Source organism: Talpa occidentalis, unplaced genomic scaffold (genome assembly GCF_014898055.3).
Source record: "Talpa occidentalis isolate TD23 unplaced genomic scaffold, MPIMG_talOcc4v2.1 talOcc4.14, whole genome shotgun sequence".
Classification (NCBI taxonomy): domain Eukaryota; kingdom Metazoa; phylum Chordata; class Mammalia; order Eulipotyphla; family Talpidae; genus Talpa; species Talpa occidentalis.
The window spans coordinates 59,789,854-59,804,111 of record NW_023601433.1 but is presented as its reverse complement, the minus strand read 5'-3'; the positions used below and the strand labels follow the sequence as shown (position 1 = coordinate 59,804,111).

At 37.1% G+C, this 14,258-nt stretch overlaps 1 protein-coding gene across 3 annotated transcripts in view; it reads right to left on the bottom strand.

Annotated features, from left to right (window-relative positions):
- The window catches only part of CELF2 (CUGBP Elav-like family member 2), a 591,625-nt gene that overhangs the window by 443,733 nt on the left and 133,634 nt on the right, over positions 1-14,258 (bottom strand). The window lies entirely within an intron of this gene.

Genomic DNA, 14,258 nt, shown 5'->3' with positions numbered 1-14,258 from the left:
CCCCCCCCCTCCATCCCAACTGTCCTTCTGGCTCTGGACTCTGGCTGGTTGAACCCTCCAACTGCTTCATACAGTGCCCTGAAAAGCTGCCTTCCTGTGGGGCTGGGCCCAGGAGAGCATCAGGAGATCCAAGGGTAGAAGAGGGGTCAGGGCGTTTTTTCCCTGCTGCTCTCTGCTCTGGGTTGAGTTATCAAGTTCCTGGCATGTTTGTCTCTCTGGAAAGACTGTTTCTTCTCCTTGCTCTGGAACCTCCTTCAGTTTCTGGTCTCTGAGCTCCTCCTCCACCTGCTTTACTGGCTGCGAACCCAACAATCCTTCCTTAGAAATTTTTTGCATCCTCTGAATTAAAATTTCTTTCATTTTTCTTTTTCCCTGCTGGGACTAAGACTAACACACAAAAAAGAAGTGGTAGCTCCTACTGGGTGTCTGTTTCTCCTTGTGTTATGTTAAGCAACAGATGCAGATATCAGGTCATAGGTGGGTGAAAAAAAAAAAAAAGGAAGCCTAATAAAGTAAAAAAGATGACACAATCACCAAACAACATTAAAATTTGTGTTTACATTCTTCACTTATAGATATGCCAGATGCCCCATCATTAGTAACATCAGTATCATTTTCCTTTCTGTTGTGAAGTTTCTTTCCCTAATGGAAGGTCCTCAGGAAAAAAAAAAAAAAAAATGAAATAAAGCCAAAGAAAAGCCCAATCTTGCCTTGCAAGGGAGGGTGGCAGCAGACCCCAAGGCATGTGCTCTGTAAGTTTGACACATTTTGAAAGGAACTAGTGTCCCCAGCTCAGCTTGACTGTGAACTGGGTCTATATAACCACCTTTAGTCCTCCCAGGGAATAAATTAAATCTGCATCTTGACTGTGTTGCCTGGAAGAGATTGTTAAATTATTTATGGTGCAATCGCAGGGAGTTGCTCTTCTTGGCAAGGTGGGGGTGGGGTGAGTACATTCTGCCTCTTGTCTACTCCAGGCCACTGTGTTAGTGAGTCCAGTAATGTCTAGAGAAAAATAACAAGGCTGGAGGCAACAAAGATATATTAACAAAAAGGAGGCAGTAAATCATTCCACCGTTTGGAAACTGCTTTCACACAGCAAGACTGCCACTTTGCTCTGGTTCTGTCCGGGATATGGCAGATCCATGCTGATGTCTGTCTGGGGAAGGCTGGGCAGGTGGTGGACTAACAACCACAAGGATTTAAGGTTGAGGTTTACAAATAGCAATAAGAAGAATCTCAAGAATTTGTAGATGGGATTTTGATAATTGGAGTCTTCTGTTTTCAAGTTTTGCTCTCACTTCAGATGTGTGCTCAGTGTCCTAAGAGCTCTTTGTCGAGAATCAGAAGACTGGTTGACTTAGGACTGGTTCAAGGATGAAGTCCTTGAAGTTTCTCAGAGGTTTACTAGTGTTTCAGAAATCATAGAAGCACAGAATCGGGTGGGGATCTTCAGTGGCATTTGCTATTAGGGTGAGTCCTATGAACACATATCCTCTGTGTCCTGATGCCCAAATTGTTTTAATGTTGGGGCAAAAAACCACAAAGCACTTATAATTATAGAGAGGATTTAAACTCACATACTCTGAGACAGTTAATACACATCCTGGTGAAATTATCTCAATGACTAAGAGCTGATATTTTAAAAGATCTATGATGTAATAAGGCATGGTGAAAGAGAAAGGGAACGTACACAGAAAGATGGAGGATGCCAAAGACCATCTGTTCTGTAATTTTTTCTAAAACTAGGGCTTAAAAATGCTTTGGCCTAGTTGCTTGGACAGAGAGAAATTCTATCTTAAAATGTACATATAAGCAGGACCATCTTCAAGGGCTAATACTTTAACTTCTTTGGAACTATGACAGTAATCAGATATTTTATATTTACATGGACTTTCCCTGAACCTCAATCTTAAAATCCTTTCTACACCTTATCTAATCCCCCTGTATCAAAGTTAAGAGGCCAGCTTATTATATCATTTCACTATTAAAGAATGTAAGGCATGGAAAAGTTGAAAATTTTTGTTTTCCTACCTAGATGATAGATACAGATACAGGGATGTATGGAGCTTTATTTATTTTGATATTAGTATTTGTTACTCTAACATTCTGACCCTTATATGTGTAGAAAATATTAACTAGTTTTCTAATATAGAAAGAAAAGGGCTAAAAAGTATGGGGCTATACCTAGCATTCAAGTTAGTACCAAAAATACATATTATAAAGATTCATTTATTTGTTAGCAGTGAGTTACATATTCTTTCCTTTTATTCTACTGTGCTCTAACTTTTTATGGAAGGAACATATGCAGAGAAAAGTATATAAGTGATGAATTACTTGATTTCTATACGTGTTTTTAACAACATGGAAATAAGAGCTTGCTTATAGGTTAAGGCAGGAAAAGAGCCAAGAGGAAGGAAGCAGATGAAAACAAGGAGAGTTTTAGTACTGTGGCAGATTGTAAGTCCCAAAGATGGCTGCAATATCCTCTCCCTTCCCATATGCTCTTCTGCAATGTGACTTTGCTATTCTCCCATTAAGAGGTAGAGTTTATTTCTTCACCCACTTGCCCACTGCTTTAACCAGTAGAATCCAGTACACATGATACTGTGCCAACCTTTAACTGGTTTGGGAAGTCACTGAAGGACAGTTACATGGGAAACTTCAACTCCCTGCCTTTTGCAATATTTGCCCTTGGTATCTCTTTCAGAACCCAGTGGTGGGCTGTAAGAAGCCTAACCCACATGGAGGGGCCACATGGAAGAGCTCTAGCCACATCCCAGCTGACCTCCCAGCAACACCCAGCATCATCTGCCAGTCATGCTACTGTGCCATCCTGGAAATCTTGTTCAATCAACACCTTGGGTGACTGTCACTCCAGACAATATCTGATTTCAATTGCATGAGAGATACCAGTGAAAATTGCCCTGCTGAGTACAGTCTGTCCACAGAACCATGAGAAATAACAGAAAGTTGTTTTAAAGCCACTAAATTGGGGGTAGTAAGCTGACTGGGAACAGAACTGCAACAGGTACCAAAATACATATACAGGAATTTGGTTTTGTCAGGAAGAAAGTAGAAAGAGTCAAGAACAAGCAACATTATGGATACATTCACAAACTGAATGAGTAAGAAATGGGAGGTGAGAATCTGAAAGCAATGTCACTGATTAGAAGGAGAAAAAGATGAGATAGTGGCTTTAAGAAGAAGGTAGATACGTGGATTATCAGATATGTGACAGATATCAGCAAAAGAGTCATGGGAACTTTATTTAAAGGCCATGCTGATGTGTAAGCTATAAATTTGAAGAATACCATCTGCAAGGGCCTGCAATTTTCTCCATCTATGCTCAGTGGATCAGGTTAGGAGAAGAGAAATCATGAGACTGGATTGATCTTGGGAAGCAATTTTAAAGAGCAATTTTAAAGGGGTCTGATAAGTAGTAGTTGAGGTAATGGCCCATGGATTTTAGGCTGTGTAGGGAGAGGAAATGTAGCTGGGAGAGACAAGATAATAGAAGTGAAAGAAAAGAAGATGTAGAAATTTGAGGTAAAATAAATTAGCATGTGAGAGAAGGCTTTGAGAAAGCTGGAGAGATAGTCTCATCCAAAAATAGAATTTTTCTGAATTCTTTTATATGTTTGTACTTTTTAATAATCTCACTAGTAATTAAGAGTTTTACTTATAAAATATTTAAAGACTAACAATTTCAAAAAACTCCAAACCAGCTAATATTTCTACTTGTCAGTAATTTGTAAAAGTACCTGCACGGGAAGATGATTGACCATGGAGGAAGAGACGAGAGGTGATTTGCCCACGCCCAGTGCTGTGTGACAGCAGGCCCTGCTTTCCACTATGAGAGGTGAAGATGCACCTCTCTGCCTATGTCTGTGGGCAGAGATGCCACACTGGTAGCCTGAAATCAGCTTTGGTGGAATATTTACAACACAGACCTTCACAGACACTATAAATCTGGGCTTTTATTAAAAAGTGGGATGCTCTAGATTTTTCAGCACACCAATACCCATACCCTTCCTTTAAACCCCTTTACCACAAAAAAGAGAATTTAATTTTGTATGTTTTCTGTAAATGTATATATATATTAACTTATGCCTTGCTTTGCATAATTGCATCCAAAGGACATAGTAGAAGATTATTTCACCATACTTTTATTAGCTGCATGAAGCACAACTGCTGGAGTCAAGATTAAGTGATTTATTACACGTGAAAATGCACTTCTCCCTCTTCCCCATGCCAGAACATTCTGAGCCTGAGGAAAAAGGCAACAAAACAAGCTGAAGTAAGCAAAGTTCAGTCATGTGAAGATGCAGGTCCTATAACAGTTATGGAATTGAAAAAGGGATTAACTGTGAAATGATTATTTTAAGAGGGAGAAAATGGGGCACTTCAGTCTCTCAGTGAGTTAGTGGTGAAGGGGAATTTAAGTCAGCGTAAGCATTCCATTTGGTCTGTGCGAATACACACACCTGTGCTCTTTGCAAGTCACAGGACACCCCGAAATGTCCATGTTCTTCCTGCTTTTAGTTGGCAGACATCATAATACAGAAGCTGAAAAGGGCGCTAAATTTTTTTTTTAAGATTTATTTATTTATTTATACAAGAGCCAGGGTACAGGCCAGATGTGCTGGAGGGTGAGAGGATTCACCAGAGACAGAATGGGGAACAGAACAGGCAGATTGACGAAGTACACTGCTAAGGGGAGCAGCTGGTGCGACAGGAGAGGTCTGCAGCACCATGTGGGACCCTCGCCAGCCGGCCAGGATGGGTGTGGTGCCACCAGGGGAGGTCCAAAGCCTGCTAAATTAACCAATCACTTAACAAAATGATTAACTTCCCCTATCACCCAATGGAGTAGCTGGTATGTTATAATCTGGGGCCTGAACAAGGTTAGCTCCCACTTGATCTTTTTTTTTTTTTTTTTCCAGTTCAGTTTTCAAATATGTCTGTGCTTTTCTTTCTCCCTCATTTTGTTTTAGGATCATCACATTTAATGAATGAGCCCAACAGAAAGAAAAGGTTACTGGGAATATGAATGAAAACATAATCCTCAGAGGATTTCAACCTAGTACATTTGAAATAAGACAAAAATTTCATCTGCTAGGCAAAGTAAACCTGGGAATTTTGAGCTCTTACTTAGTATACTAAACTATATTAATATTTTTTCCATTCATGCAATAAAAACGTATTGAGAATGACTTAGATGTGAATATAAAGGTAATAAAGCTCCTTGTGACTCACTCTCAAAATTGCAATATAGACAAGAAAGGTTTCATTAAAATTAGAAGCATTTTAGCTTGTTCTATTTCTATTAAAATGGGAGCACATTAGAGTATTTTATTTTGGGGAGTATTAGAAGAGATGAATATGTAATAACTGGTGTGAAATGCAAGGTGATATTTTGAGACAGAAGAAAAGCACTAACAAAACCTCCATACAACTTGAACCCTGTACTGTGACATTCTTTATCCAGGTGGCTTCAGTGATAACACCATTAGGCATCTGCAGGTGTTATCTTTGTCACAAGAAGGCTTCCTTCCATATTTTTCCTTGAATACAGTAGGAAATAGTCTACAGTAGGAAATACAGTCTTATTTCCTAGTGGGAACAAATGAAAAGTGAAGCACATGGTAAATTCTGTTTAATGGTTACCCTGTTTAGTGAAAGAAAATTATCTAACAGGGAAAAATAATTTTCCTCATTTTTCCTTCCAAGGGCACTTATTAAAATGGATTTTTAAAATGAATATGAAATGATACAGCAAATTAAGCTTGCTTTATCAAAACAACAGCATACTATGTGATTTTGAAAATACCCCAGTTTCTTTTATTTTATATAAGGGGGAACTACAATATTGTGGATATATATTTTTTCATTACTTCTCGATGATAGAATTTGAAGACAAGAAGGAGCTTTAAAATTTCAGAAAGTTTTCCCCTTAGAGAAAAATGACATGTGAAGGATTGAGGACATGGAGATTAAAGCTAGTCTGTTACAGACTGAATGTGTGTATCTTCCCAAAATCCATACATGGAAGACCTCACCACCACATGGTGCTATTATGAAATGGGGCCTTAGTGAGATAATTAGGGCTAGTGAGGTCATGAGATCATGCGGTCATGACTGTATTACTGCCCTTACAAGGGACACCAGAGAGCTTGCCGACCCTATTTTCCAGCCGCGTGAGGACACCATCTACAAGTTGGGAAGACAGTCCTCACCAGTACCTGACCTGGCAGATGCTGATCTAGAACATCCAGCCTCCAGAACTATGGAAACAAAAATTTCTGTTGTTTCATCTAATCTGTGGTATTTTGTCTTGGCAGCAAAAACCTTCAAATTGCCCAGTCTAGAGGGGAAAAGAAAACCAATTATTTCACAAGATGTATGTGAGTTAGAGGAATACATTTTTAAACCCCTGAACTAAGTGGATTTTTATTGAGCCCTTACTGTGTTCTACTTATTATAACAAATGCCTCTGTGAATATCTAATTTTATTGCCACAACCAGCCTCATTTGACAGATAAGAAGACTGAGATTGAGAGACATTTGCTAACTTGCCAAAGGTCACATAACTTGTAAAATCAGAGTTGGTCTTTGAACCCAGATACTTGAAGTATCAATATGTTTAGAAGGTAAGGAATGCACTTGGAAGAAATTAAATTGTAAATAAATGCAATCAGATGCTCCCTTTTATTCCATATGGCCTAGCTGAGAAAAAACCTGGGCTTCTTTGAGACATGCAGTCTCTGGCCACACCAGCCTCTCACTAAGCTGGTACCATTGTTTCTTGGTATTGTCACCCATCAAGTTAAGGAATAACAAAGACATGTAGATGACATATCCAGCACCCTGCCTCTCAGGTCTGTCTGATCACCTCTTTTGCTGCCCTATCCCCATCCCAACATCACATCCTTGACTCTGCAATCGCAAGTTCATACACCCAATTCTCCAATCACAACCTCCTCTTTCTGTTTTCTTGTTTAATAAGCCCCATTAAAATGGTCCTTTCAAGTAGATGGAGACTCCTTCCCTATACACAGGAGGCTTTGTCTGTCAGCCACTTGTCCTCACTCTCCTGTTTATCCAACTTAGATTCCATGGTCCCCCAATTGCATCATTCTGTATTTCCCTCCTTCCTTCTCATCTACATGGCATATTATAAAATTTCCTACTTAGAAAATTCCTTGTCTAGGAGATATCAAAATGGAATATTGTTCTTTATCTCAACTGATTCTAACAGCTATAACTGATAGAGAACTTGGGGCACCGCTGTTTGCTGGACTCTCTTGAAATCTCTTTCCTGGCTCATAAACAATGAACTTTTCAAAATTAACCTTATCCAGATTCCCAACACAAAATGACCTCTAACTTTTCTTTTTTAAAAAAAAAAAAGATTTATTTATTTATTTATTTATTTATACAAGCACTGGGCACAGTCAGAAGCGCAGGAGGGCGAGAGAATTCACCAGAGCCAGAGTGGGGAGAAGAACAGGCAGATGATGAAGTACACTGCTGAGGGGAGCAGCGGGTGCAGCAGGAGAGGTCTGCGCGCCATGTTGGACCCTCGCCGGTGGCCAGGGATCGAACTGGCACTGCAGAAGCTGTAGGCAGCTTCGCAGCTCAGTGCTCAACCACTGCGCCACCAGGGGAGGCCCCTCTAACTTTTTCTTTCAACTAACTACTCAGTGTATTTCTGCACTGTATATATTGCCTGGAAGGTTAATGAAATTGGTTTTGCATCTTTTTAAAGTTTTGGTGATATTTGTTTTGTTCTTTGACAATAGAAAAACCTCAATGTAGATAAGTTTAGTCACTTTCCTTCCCCAGGTCTTGATCAGAACAGCTGAAAAACACAGAATAATTCTAATTCATATACTGTTGTCATTACAACATATATTAACCCTACCTCAAATGGATAGTTTCAGGATATGGTTCTACTGAAATTGTCTCAAACTCCAAGGATAACTTTCCACTTGCTTAATTACCAAATCAGTAGCCTATTCTTGCCACCACCACCACCACCCCCAATTCAAGCACAGAAAAGCTTGACACAATTGCCTAGTCACTACTACTTCTACAAATTAATATCACCGTTGGCTGCCATGATTCTCTCTGTTTCTTCTGAAATGTCCTTATATTATTTTTTCTCTACTAAATCCCTAAACTAGAACTCATTCTCAAGGTTTCACCTAATTTTTCTCTTTTAATTATGTCCTTTATCCTTGGACCTCATAAAAATAATTCTTACAACTTTCAAGTCTAGATGTCTATATATGAATTATCTACTTGAGCTTTAGACTCAAATTTCTAATGGTCAGATAAACCCATTAGTGCATTCTCTAAAGGTGGAAATGGAGTGAGCTGAGAGTGCTTGTGCAGGTACAGGGATGAGACAGTGGGTGAGTAGGTTGAGGAGGCAAGTGGTGGTAGTAGTGGCAATACACCCAGAATATGCTCAAGATAAAAGTTTAATTTTTCTGCTCAAGATAAAAGTATGGAACATAGTTAGGAGGAACTAGCAATAACCTACCAAAATCCAGGTAAAGGTCTAATTTTTATCTAAAATTCATATGGGAATTTGTTTATAAGTCTTTTATTGTGACATATAAAATTTCTGCACCTAAAATAAAAGATAGTTCTCATATTATTTCTATAAATTATTATGAATTTCAACTTAATTTAACTTTGTTCTAATTCTCCGTCTTAGAGTGTTTATCACTCTACATTCTGTCTTTGCAGTTAATCTGTCCTGGATCTGGTTCAGCCTTGGATGTTAGGCCAACTTGGTGTGCAAAGCCCTTACCATTTTTTTTTTTTTCAGCTTGTAGGTAATAGATATTTTTAGCTTTAGGAATCAGGCTTATTGCCTACCTCATTTATTGTCTGTTATTGATACACTTATAACCTATTCCACATAGGTTTCTTTTCAAGTTTCTTCTCTTTCCCTTTTTATTCCATCTAGAAGAAGAAGTTATATTAGTTGGCCCTTTACAGAGAATATACAAACCTTTCCTTTATATTAATGTCTTTATCAATCAGATAAAGAAAAGTGAAACAACCCTCTGAGCAATCCTTAGCCAAACATTTCTAATATAACAATATGTAATAGTAATTCTAGCAATGGCTTAGGAATATGTTGCTTTTAGCAAATTAACTTTAAAAGAATTCTTCAGAATTTGTTTTCTGAAAAAGGTTGCTTCCTTTACATGGACTGAAATACTTTTAATAATATTAAAATAAGATTTCCGAACACATTGTTTTCATGTGATCATGTATATTTTTAGAGTAACGACATAGGGCTTCCTTGGTGGCCTAGCTGTTAAGTCTCAGCATTAACACACCTACAGCTAGGGAGCTAGCAGATCTCTCCTCTCTCGCCTGCTGCTCCCCTTAGCAGTGTGGTTCAATAAGTCTGCCTGTTCTGCTCCCCACTCTGTCTCCAGTGAATCCTCTCACCACCTGCTCCTCTGGCCTATACCCTAGTTTTTCTATGCTACAAAAAAAAGAATAAATACATAGTAAATTTTAATAATAGTATAAAGGCTTAATCAGAAATATTTTTTTCCATTTGAAAATATTAAAGCAGGGCCTCCCCTGGTGGTGCAGCAGTTAAGCACTGGGCTGTGAAGCTGCCCGCAGCCTCTGCAGTGCCGGTTCGATCCCCAGCTGCCAGCGAGGGTCCCACATGGCGCGCAGACCTCTCCTGCCACACCTGCTGCTCCCCTCAGTAGTGTATTTCATCAGTCTGCCTGTTCTGTTCCCTGCTCTGGCTCTGGTGAATTTTTTTACCCTCCCACGCTTCTGACTGTACCCAGTGATTGTATAAATATAATAAATAAATCTTTAAAAAAATTGTTTAAGAAAAAAAGAAAATATTAAAGCAGATATTGTTAAATTTATATAGCATATTGATTTTAAAAGACTTCAGCAAATTACTGAACATTCCTCCCACAGAAAGGTAGGCTCCATGTGCTCTCCTCTTAAATATAGGCTTACCTATATACTCTTTTGTAGCCAACAGAATACAATGGCATTGATATTGAGACTTCTGAGGCTAGATCATAAAAGGTCAAGCAACTTTTGCCTAGTTCTCTTAAGATGTTTGTTTTGGTGCAATGTAAGAAGTTTGAAACTATCAAACTATAAAGGTCACATATAGGCATTGTGATTGACAGTCCAACTAAGTTTCAGTTAACAACCAGCATCAACCTTCAGGCAGATGAAGAAGTCAAGTTGCATAGTTACCCCAAGCGAGCCTTCAGATTGTGTTGCAGCCTAGCTATCACGACAGGCCCTAAATGTAAACTGCTCAGCTCACTCTTTGAATTTCCAGCCTACAAAACTAAGAGCCAAATAAAATGATTGTTTAAAGCTGCTAAGCTTGGTGATAATTTGTTCACAATTAGTAACCAGAAACCATGCTCATTAGAGCCTTTGCATGCTTTAATGTCCTTATCCATTGCTATCTAATTTACCACCCTGCTAACTATATATTTATAGTTCCGAAGAAGTATACTTTCACAGATAAAAGTCATATTATGAAGAGCTAGCCTCATTTTCATTTATATGTCCCCAGAACTTTATCTATAAACATTCTGGAGAAGGGGACATCATGAGAAAAAAAAAAAAAAAAGAACAAAAAAGGTTGACTCTGCCCATTACTTATATTTGACCTATTACTCTTTAATAGGTGATTATTTCTAATTATATAATAGTTAGGTTATCATTGTCTAACTTTGAGCATATTAATTATCTTCAGTCTTAATTTCACAAACTCAAGGATATGAGTAATTTTTATCTGCTGTGATCATATATTCTGGAAGAGTCAGAATTTTAAAGAGGAACTTAATATTTTTCACTTTAAAAGAAAACACTTTTTTATAATTTGTGAAGTAGGAAGTTCTAATTTTTTGCAAGATGTTGGGAACTTACAGCTTAAGGCAAGGGACTGAAAAAGCACAGAACTGGTGATTGGGGGTTAAAGTGTTTGAAGGCTAAATCTTCTGATGGAGTTACCCATAGCACCCTTAAAAACTGAAAAACAGTCTGGGAATCATTGACTCTTATAAGTGTTTGCAAATATATTTTTTTATTTTATAAAAATTATGTGTTTTTAATAAAATTGTATCTATTGAATTAAAATTGAGTTTTGCCATAGAAACCAAAGGAATAAAATTGACTTTTTTCTTGTATAACTTTGATAATCTTTCATGCCTTTTTATGAGTAACGAAGAGACTCTAGTCAGAGAGAAAATTTCTTTCAACTGGTCAGGACAGATATTCTCAAAATGTGGTCTGGGAATGCCTCTGAGTCCCAGAGACCATTTCAGGAGGTCTGTAAAGTCAGAACTATTTTCATAATATTAAGACTTTATTTGCCATTTTTCATCTCATTCTCTCATGAGTGTGTGGCGGCATTTTCTAGAAGCTACGTGGTGTGTGATATTAAAAGAGGGGGTATCAATGCAAACTATGCATGAGAACCCAGCTGTTTTACTGTGTAAGCTATTAAGAAGGCTTGAAAAAATATAAAATAATGCTACTCTTATAATCATATTATTTTATTAAGGATAACTACTTGATAACAAATAATAAATATATGTAATATGTTTTATAGTGAATGGTTTAAACTTTTCTGTTTTAACTTCTCTAGTAACTATTGCTATACATTCACACACATATATACACACACAAACACTCTCTGAGATCCTCAAATTTAAAATAAAATATAAAGGACTGAGACAAAAATGTTTCAGAACTGCTGGGTTAGGGATTTATCTGAGAAAATAAACATTTACTGACTCTAACTGTACTGTACTCTATTGTAATATACATAACATCTGTACTGACATTAGTAGACACTTCTAGGTAACTGAAGAATCAAAATTTTAAATTTGTGTTTTGCTGCAAATTAAAACTTTCTAGTAAGAATCAGAAGCATTGGTGCATGATGTATGGACAAATAGACAGACCTTGGCACAAGATAGTTGGAGCTCTCTCAAAATTTCTGGCTAGTATAATGTGTGTGTGTGAGAGAGAGAGAGAGAGAGAGAGAGAAAGAATCTATGAGTGATTATTTAATAGGATATCGGATTAGCCAGAAGAAATGGCCATGTATGAAATACTAATTGAAGATTAGATTATCTTCTACCTACATCTCTCGCTTCTTTTCAGACCAGATAATGGAGTCAGACTGTGGAGATTATTTATCATTTCCTTGTTTGCTTAGTAAAGTAGGTAATATGAAAAATGGTCAGATTCTTCTGTTCCAAAGGATTGTTAACACTCACTCCATTTAGCCTCTTACCTCTTAACCAACAAAATGAGAATATTGAATCACTTTTAATTAAGAAATCTTGAAATTACATTCTAATTAGGGCAATAAAAATTAACCACCCTGACCAACCTGAGCCTTCAACCAAGCTTTGTTCTGATTAAGTTTAAGGGAATGTGCAATTTGTTTTTTATTGTTTAATGACTTGCTTTCAGGTCTTTAAAGTCACATTTGTAGCCAACGCCAAGTGGTAAGAAAAAAAAGAAAGAAAGAAAACCCCCACCCCACATAATTCTCATTTTCTTAGAAAAAGTCCAGTTCTTACAGAGCCTGGTCATGATTTTTAATTTGCTCTCTGAAAGTTAATTCTTCAACAAAAAGAACTTATTTATTGCTATCTGGGAATTTCTGCAGACCTTGTGGCTACATAAAAATTGTACAACAGATAAGGAGACCACAGTGTCCTAACCAAACTTGCATATACAGTACTTTATCCAGCATCTTGAGCCAAAATTACATTTTCTCTTATTTTATATACTCTCCTGGCTTTCAGAATTTTCTATATTAACACAGACATGTCACTTACATGTCTAATGAAGGGGGCTATATGTGTTTTGTACTTTTTATAAGATATATGTAGTCCTGCATTCTTTGATTCATTCAGCAACTATTCATTGACCAACTACTATGTGTCTATACTAGAAAAAATGTATTACAAGGAGAGAATGTCTATGGAGTTTATGTTTGAATGCAGCAAATTGATGCTTAATATAATTTTGAATATTTATAAATGATAGTCAGAAAAAAGTATATAAAGTGTAATGGGAGGTAGAAGAGGACATATTTAGACCAGATGGTTAGGAAGGCTACTCTGAAAAGAGAACCCCTTTGTCCTGGCAAAGAACACAAATTCTTCCTATCTTATTATTATCTTGAATTTTGACTGTGCTGTTTTTTTCTTACTGAAAGAGAGACTACACTTTGAATTTAGTCCAGGTCAAGTAACTTGCTATACCAATGGTGCATTAGATATTGAAAAAGTCAGGATAACAAAGTACAAATTAATATGTAATGGAAAGGTTATCTCCATTATTTATTGTCTCATTAAATGATTTGTGTAAGCAAGACAGCAAATATGTTAAAATATTTGTTTTTTATCTTTGGTCAAATTGAAGTCATTATTCTCCCCCACCTCCAATTATGACCCTTTAAACATTTAATCCCTCTGTTCTACTATGCAGAGACTCTTTTTCAGCATCCGTGCATCCAGAGGGAGCAAATAAAAGACTAAAAGTACTACATGTGCATGACTTAATTGGAAATTAATTTTGGACTTTGGTGCTGGTCTGTTAGTTACTTTCAAAAACAGCATTTCATTCTATCTTTTTCTTTTTTTTTAAATAAATTTTATTTTTATATTCCCCATACAATTACAATCCCCTTATTTTGACCCCAATCCCTCCCCTCCTCGCCCCTCACCCCCCATAAAGTGTCTCTGGTTCATAGTTTTTGTTGATTTTGATTATCACTTTCTTATAGTTATTCGTTTTCCTGGTCCCTTATTTAAGTTTTCTAGATTCCTGCTATGAGTGAGACCATCCGGTATTTTTCTTTTTCTTTCTGGCTTATTATCTGTCTTTTTCTAGTTAGGAAACCAATACAATCTTGTACTTAAAATGGGTTAATAGTAGTAATAAAATATAATTAATGCCCCATCAATAGCTAGTAATGAAATACCAACACCCTTCTTTTCTCTCTGTAGGTAGTAGACATCCTGGCTCTCATAATTTTGTCTTGCTTATAAAAATTTAAGTTTTCTGGGAAGTATAACTAAAAAGATAATATCAGATACCATCCATATACCATGTAACAAAGAGGCACAATGGATTTAGTTCTTTTCCCCCAAACAGCCTTACATCCTACTTAGTTCTAGTTTCTCCAATCTAAAATTGCCTATCTTTTC